The 8,214-nt window shown below is 43.5% G+C and overlaps 1 protein-coding gene across 1 annotated transcript in view; it reads left to right on the top strand.

The window, feature by feature from the left end:
- Positions 1-8,214, top strand: part of AGBL4 (ATP/GTP binding protein like 4) — a gene marked incomplete at its 5' end in the record, with an annotated part of 872,835 nt that overhangs the window by 664,484 nt on the left and 200,137 nt on the right. The window lies entirely within an intron of this gene.

The following is an 8,214-nucleotide window of genomic DNA, read 5'->3' on the forward strand; positions in this document are numbered from 1 at the left end:
AAAGCAAATTGCCCAGCTTGTATTTATAAAGAGTTGTAAATCTCAGGCTTGTGGGTACAAATAAATAAATAACCCTGGCACGCCTTCATATAACTTCATTGTATAGGTCTGAAATATTGTACTTATGTACGTGGCTGTCTGCAGTGGTAAAGTGTTGACGGTGTAAATCAAAGTGGCTCCCTGGAGCCAGGGCAATTTGGTAATTCACTGCAGCAGCTTGGACCTGGCCCTGCTGAGCTGATGAGTTGCATCAATCAAGCATATGCAGAGTTTATTATGTTGTCTGCTCGTGATGCCACAGACTCATTTGCCACTGGCCCTGCTGGTACCCAAAGACCTCAGTGGGAAGGGTCTGGCACAGGTTTGTGGTCTTCTCTGTGTGCTCCTCATCCTGGCAAGGTGCTGTGTCTGGCATCTCACTGAGGCAAAAGGTCAGCAGCTGCCCCTTCTGCTGCCCCAGCCCTGTGGGCTTTGCAGGACACTTTCCTTGCCGGCCTGGAGCAGCAAAGGTAAAACCCTTCTTCTGATAAAACAATGCATCAGACTGAGAGCAGGAAATCTCAGTGAGTTTCCCATCTCCTGCCGTGCCACAGTCAATGCAGGGCATTATAGCACACATGATGTTTGTTAATGAATATGGATTTTTAATTGGCTGCTTTGATTCTGTTTGTGGCTGCTGGCATAGCCCTGTGAAATGAAAGCTGAGGCATGCTGCTGAGGTGGTGCTTTGTAAATGATGTTATTTTATTTTGATAATGAAGAGTTTATTCAAAAGGGAAATAAAAAAGAAAAGGGGATGTGTAAAAGCGGGTGGCACGCTTAGCCTGATGAAACAGCTAGATAGAAGTCATGCTCTGATTGTCTCAGAGAAACTTTGTGCTTTGTAGGAAAAAAACCAAAAAAAAAAAAAACAAAGCCCAAACAACAACAACAAAAGGTAGGAAAGATATGAAAAATAACAAGGAGGTATCAAGGCATCAGTCTTGGAGAAGCACATCTAAAACTTGCTGTGGCTGCAGTTATAGCACGTGCTTGATTCCTTTGGGAGTGCCTGGGTCCCCAGGCACTGGACTCTGCTCCGAGCCCCTGCCCCGTGCAGGCAGAGCTGCCTCCTGTGTAGAATTAGCATCCAGACGAGCAGAAATGTCAGACATTTCAAGGCCATTGCAGCATTGTTGCTAGCATTGCCAAATGTGAAATTGGGTGCTTGCTCCGTCTTTGGAAACTTTTGTGTGGGAGGATCAAAAGAAGGGATAAAAAAGATTCCTCTGGCAGTCAAGTTGAGGGCACACTTAGGAATTTTATTTCTGGAGGCTTTTTTGGCATAGTTAGGTGTTGCAGATTTTATATCCAGATGCCAGCTCAGTGCATATGGAACATGTCAGGATTATTTTTTTTCTTGGTGGAGAGGTTTCTTCTTGAATGTTTGATTATGCTCACCACCTGGAATATTAAGATCTGGAAACTGATCCCAAAGATTCCCCAGGAGCAAGCAGCATCTCGTGGAAGACCAGAGCTGTGACTGCCCAGTCTTGGAGAATCAGTCCATACGGGAATAGATAATGAGTTAAAAGTTTTATTTTTTGTTCTTCAAAATTTTCCAGTCTTCTTTAAAGCCTGAAGATGATATCTGACTCCTTACTCATTTTTCTACCTGTCTTTGAGCTGGCCAGGTCCCTTTCTGCCCTCTTTGGCCTGCTCTCTGCTAAAGGATTTTTAGCTGTGTACTCCAAACAGGAGCTTCTTGGGGCCTGACAGAAGCTACCTATTACACCCCCCATTATTTTCTTGACTAGGCAAGGTGCCTGAGAAGCAAGTTTTCTAGCTTTAATACATCAGGAGATGCTTGCTCTTGTCTTTTGATCCTTTGTCCTCCACTTTACGCACATATTGTGCATCTAAGCAAGGATTTTGTGTTCCTGTAGGAAACAAAACTTGTCATCTCCTTGTTCAAAATTGTTTCTCCGTTATCCTTCTTCATATTCTACTGTGAAGAATCCACTGCAAACTGAGTTTTGGATACAAATGCCCTTCATTTCTGCAAATGAGCAAGTATTTTAAACTTGGATGCACATTTCTGTCACCTTCTGACTGTGGAGCGCTTGCAGCAGTAGCCAGACCTCCTCAGAATCATCAGGCACCTCATCCAGCAGTTACAAACAAAAGCTGTAATATTTCACACATGGTGCAGCAGCTGAGCTGCAGTTCAGTTCCTTAAAAGGCAGACAAAACCCTGGAGGGCCTCTTCATGAAAAGATGGATGAAGAACCTTTGTTTCTGTTTTGCTCTTTTAAGAGTTACTTCAATGGCTGGCCTTTTTAGGAAGTTTTCCTGATGATTCTTAACTGCTTGTGGTGGAGCTCAGAGCTGGAGACCCAGTCACCGGAGAGTATAATCGATATATTCACATGAGTACTTTCCACATCCAAAGAATGGTGGTGTTCTCTTCAGATGGTGATGGTCACCATGAACATTGATGTTTGTACCACTTTCAGGGATGAACAAATTGGAGTAGGGTCCAGGATTAAGAGGATTTGTTTTCACTTTGCTCTTATAGACCATTTTTAACCAACTGGAATCACTGCTGCTCGTGGAGGGCTTTTGTAGTGAGCACAAAGAAGTGCAAATTCATCTTACATCCTGAACTCACCTCTCTTGGGCTGTTCAGATTTCTGAGGGATCTTTCTGAAGTTGTGGATTTAGATTATTTTCCTTTCTTAGCTACTTTTCCTCATTTTTCACTCCCCACAGTATTTAAGAGAGTGTGTGCTGTTTTCTTTTCCATGCTTTACTGTAAAGCAAATAGACTAACTCTTACAGATGTCAGGTAACAGTGTGCACTAATGTGTGTAAAATCTGTGCAAGCCCCTCCCCTCTAAACACTGGCCATAAACCACCTTTCAAAAGGCTTGGATTTTAGCCAAGATCTGACGATAGGAGTATTTTTAACCCCCAATATTCTCAGAGTCTTGTTTTCTTTCCTATGTTTGCTAGACTTCAGTTTCTTTGTGGGAGAAAAGCAACTGTCCCTCACTATTCACATACATGGAAAGTTGTGGAAGACACTCCTATGTTTAAGTTTATCCTGTATGCTTTTGCCAGCAGTCAGTAATTCCAAGGTTAAATATGTCTAGATCTACCAAGACATGTCTTTTACTTATTGATTTAGCATGTTCTATTAGTAGGATGTAATTTGTTGATTTGCCAGTGTGGCATTCACCTTGCCTTCTAAATGCCGAAATGAAAATTTGTACTCTCAGCCTGTAATAGGGTTTTCCAGGCTGGGATGCCAGAATGGAAAGCCCAGTGCAAGACAGGAGGGAGAGGGATCCCACAGCTGGGTTTGCAGATGCTGAGTGTCTCGGGGTAAGTGTAATTTGACCTGACCTTGAAGCTTATGGGCTGAAAAGGGAACAGCCATTAAAAAGAAAATATAAGAAAAACAGACACCTGGGACTCTTTTCCATAAGAAACAGAGCAGAAATTACTTTTCAATCAATCTTTTTTTCTTTATAGCTGCTTAAATGAATGCTCCCTCTTGCTTCACCTTAAATCAGATGATATGAAATGTGGAAACAGATTACTCTGGGCAAGGTCTCTTGATTTTCTGTTTGCATTCTTGATCTGTGCTTTTAACCCTCAACCTCTTGCCAGCAGAGGGCAGGGAATAAAAAAAGTCTGAAAACTTTTGTACAAATTTTGATTCTAAGTTTAAGGAATGAGATAGAAGGCAACAGACTGCCTGAAAACAAGTCTCCCACCAGCTGTCTCTCAAGTTCTGATGTTGCACAATAACTCACTGGGCTAGTGGGTAATTGAACTTGCTCTCTGTGTCACCAAGATGGTCCAGGTGCTATGAAGGATTCAAGTCCTGGACAGATTCCAAAGCAGCCTCTTAGAACGGTTTTCTAGTTCATTTCATGGAGGCAGTGCCTTCAAATTCTTTGAATGTGATCCTGCAGGAAACCTGAAGGAGTTAGCAAGAGACTGAAGTTGCTGCTATAGAATAAATGTCACTTGGGTGGGAGTTTCTTCATTGTGTTATGGGGTTTGCTTGTTTTGTTATTTGTTTGGGGTTTTGTGGTTTTTATTTCTTGTGGGAAACACAGTCATAAGTGTGAGAAGGGTCCTTTTGAAGCCTGTTTCTTCTACTTGGAATTTTACCCAAACTCTGTCTTTTCTTATGAAGAAAGAGGAGGAATATACTGTCAGGGTTAAAAGCTGCTTTTCTGTTTATTTTAGTAAGCATAAATCTTTTGAGCATTAGGACATAAGTGATAGTAACTGAAGGCCAGGACACATTTTACATGCAAGCATAAATTCAGTCTTTACATGCGAAAAGAACCTTTCTGAAGTCGCAGAGGTGATGACCTTGCTTAGCTGTCTCCAGGGTACAAATTACTCCTAAAGGAGAGAAACTTGAGTTCTGTAGCCATTGGTGTAAGATGCTTTTTGGTAACAGCAGCTGTACTGGAGAAAAAGCATGGCACCTGGAAATTCCTGTTGTGGCATTGGGTCCTCAGAAGCTTGGGGACATCATCTGCTGGATTTCCTATCAGACTGAATGTGTATCTGAATAAATGAATGGCTTGCACCTCACTTTATCTGTTTTATTCTTCTGTCTAGCAAGCCAATCCATCTTTGTTTCCAAGCTATGCTTCCTACCAGAGGAGGAAACAAAATACTATTCCATGGGGAATAGGAATCTTATAAATGCATGTTTGTTACATTACTGTCAAGTCTCACTTCTGTCTTCTGTGCCAAATGAAAGAGACTGGAAGTAAACACTTATGCTGTCCTGGCTACTTCTAGACTCAGTGAGTGCTTCCATATGTATAAAGGCTTAGTCTGCAATTCCTCTTTGGATGTGCTCATAATGCATCTCTGGGTGCAGGAGGGGACTCTGCCTTGGCCGTGCAGCCAAGGAGCAAGTGCTGCTCTCTGGTGCAGTGATGCCCTTTTGGAGGCCTTTTCCAGTGTTTCTCTTTGTGGGCTGCATTGTTAAGACTGAAGAGAACTGAACAACACAAAAGCTCCACTTTAAAGGTATTTTTTTATATTCTCTTTCCACCCCAAAGGTACAAAGACACAAAGATTCCATTCCCTTTCAATACTTATTGTATCCTATACAAATCTTTTCTGGCCGCTATCCATAGGAAAGCACATCTCCTAGTGCAGAGTTCCACCCTGGAGGTGACTGCTCGTGGTCAAAAGAAGAGCAGAATCTTTCCATAGAATGAATGGTGTTCTGCACCCAGACAATGATATGCATAAGTTGTGTCAGGATGGGGTGGGAACACTCCCGTGCTTCCAGGAGCAGCGTAGCACTTGGAAGCAGTGAGGGAACGTGGTGAGCAGGACCTGCAGTTCATGGTCTCTTTTACAGGAGTTCAGGAAACCGAATTATGAGAAGCAAACAAAGGCAACAGAATCCAACCTTAAAATGAGCTGCAGGGCTCTCAGAGCTGTTAAATTGCATTCATCCTTCCCACCAAGGTCTTTTTTTTCTTTAAGTGCACAGCTCCTAAGCTTTAATACAAAGGGAAACACACTCTCCCTGACTTCTAAAGCAACATGAAAAACACTATTGTCTGTCCCTTGTAAATCTCCTGGATGAGATTTTAGTGTGAAGTATCCCAGGAGAGAGAAAGGTTGTTCTGAGAAGAATAAAACATCCATACTGGAGTAATGGAAATGAAAGCTGCTTTTAAAATCGTGTTGATGTAAATAGACCGTTAGAGGGATTCCTGCTACCAGTGTGACATTGGCTGTTACAAGACAGCCCAGGCTTTGCATCAATCCACTGTGGTGTCAGGCAGGCACGAGAGGTTATACACCTGGGTGCCTGAGCTGGAGGAAATTTATAATGAGTTGAAATTTCTTTGGCTATAGAGTTATGTGATTCACTCCTTTACAATGTGTTTTCTGGAGCTCCTGCACAGAAGAGAAGGTGTGATGGTGCAGGGTGTGGACGGGGACTGTGCATGGGCTGGGTGTTGCTGTCTGCAACAGCAGAGAAATCCCCAGAACCCTGGAGACCTGAGCTGGCCCCAAGGGAGGAGTTGTGTCATCTGTGGCTGTTGAGGGGCTGAGACATCTCTCCCCACCAACAGCAGATGTTGCTGTCCCACCTCTTCCATTCAATCTGCAGCAGCAGGAACAGAAAGTTGGCCTGGTCAGGCAGGCTCACCCCTCGCCAGCCCGGCCCTGTGTGCTCATCTTCCTGTCCCAGTAGGAGGAGTGGATCAGCACTGACTCCTTGTCCCTGGGACAACAAGGTCAGCTCTGCCTGTGCAGCTAAGAAATGTCAAGTGGCTTTGGTTTGGTTTGCCCTTTGCCCAGAGCAAGCCTTTGACTACCTCTGCTTAACTAATCCTCTTTGCAGTAATCACAGGGCTAAAGGAGCCCTTGGTCTTCAAGGGGGAGAATTGAGAAAGGTTTCACTGTACAACAGCAGGCAAATTTGTTTTGTCTCCATGGGAGATTGCCCAATTAATGTCTTGAACATCCTGGTTTTGTAATGTTTCTTGACTGCTCGTACTTTTGGATAACATTGGCGTAAAGATCATTTCCTTCCAGCCCTACCAACCTGCCTCTAGGGCAAAGCACATCATATTTGTACACACTGTGGCACTTCGCTGATGTCTGAGGCTAGGAAAAAGAGAAAATATTGATTCACCTGGACTTCATGATCACTTGGCTTTCACTGATATGGCCTGTTTTTCCCACTAGAGATTGCAGCCTGAGTGGATTCTGAAGGTGCCTATCCACATCTGCCTGGTTATCAGGGCTTTTTTCTGTGTTTATTGCTCTGTATGGCCACGGGCAGCAAGTTCTACACTTTTAGGGAGCAGTATTACCCCTAGGTACTGGATCTTCTCTGGGCCAGGGCATGAAATAAATATGAAAAACTCAGGCCAAAGATGTAAAAACCACAGGAAGTTTGGGGTTGTCTTTAGCTCTCATTTGCATGGTGCTGTTGGTAATGGCAAGGAAAGGGCTCTGATAAGTGACCATTGTTGCCATCAAGGAATCAAAGTTGAGACGAGCCCTTTCAGCCAGTGCAGCAGTGTGTAAGAGCTGTGCTGATCAATCTGCAGGTCAGGATTCACAATTAGGAATCTCTTCTAGTTTTTATACTTTAAGCCCTTGCCGTTCCCCTTCAGCAGTGTCCCAGCTCTTCCTCACAACTGATACTAATCTTGCTGGTCTGTTGTTTCCAGCTTTGTCTTCTGACCCTTTGATCTTTGCCTGCCCTGGCTGGGTTCAGCTGAATTGATTTGTTTTGTTTTGTTTTGTTTTTTTGTTTTCAGTCCTTTTGTCTTCGAGGTGCCCTGCACTTTCCTTCCTGCTCCATGTGCTTTGCTCTGAGGAGCCAGCATTCATGTGTGACTGGGACTTGGCCACTGCAAACTTTCCTTTGACAGAGGGCACTCAGATTAAATTTTCCCTGTGTCCCTGCACAGATTGCTCACGTGCTCCTCGGGTGCCTGTTGCATTGTGTACTTGTTTATAAGAGCCATATCACCCTGACTTCTCCAGCTTACAGAGAAAAGGATGTAAATCTTGTTTGGAGGGCAAGAAGAAGGGACTTGGGATGAAAGCAGGCTGCTGCCCCAGACAACAGTCCTTTAGAGGTTGGCTCTGCTCTTTCAATGCAGTCTGGCTTCTCTGGGCTCTGAGGATGGAGAGAAAGGGTAATGGGGCACATTCATTACCAATCCTGCTTAATTTTAAGAGGAAATGTAGGCACAAGTTGTTTTGCTGGGACCCTAATGCAGGGGCTAACTTCTATTAAGCACTTTGTAGGCAGGAGGGATAAATTTTAGGGGAGCTTTGAGCAGTGGCAAAGAGCCCTCTAAAAAGTCACTCTCCCCAGGAAGGTTGGTTCCTTAGTGACTGATGTCACCCCTAAGTGGCAATTTCCAGATGTGCCCTGTAATGTTAGTTCAAGGGTCAAATTTCTTATTACATGTTCAGCAAATGGTAACACGCTCCTTGTATCTGTGCCCTGACTTGGAGGTTATGGTTTTAGTCTTTGCTGCTGCTAAATGTAAAAGATAATTGGGGATGGATGAAAAGCAATTAATTTGTATTTTTTTTTTCTAATGCCACTGGTTTTCAAAGAGTGCTTTATTATAAATTTCATACAAGCCCACTTATTTTTCTCCTCTTTTCTCTTTCTGTCTTTTTTTTTCTTATTTCCCTCCATTT

The sequence above is a fragment of the Corvus brachyrhynchos genome, unplaced genomic scaffold, assembly GCF_000691975.1.
Source record: "Corvus brachyrhynchos isolate BGI_N302 unplaced genomic scaffold, ASM69197v1 scaffold48, whole genome shotgun sequence".
Lineage (NCBI taxonomy): Eukaryota > Metazoa > Chordata > Aves > Passeriformes > Corvidae > Corvus > Corvus brachyrhynchos.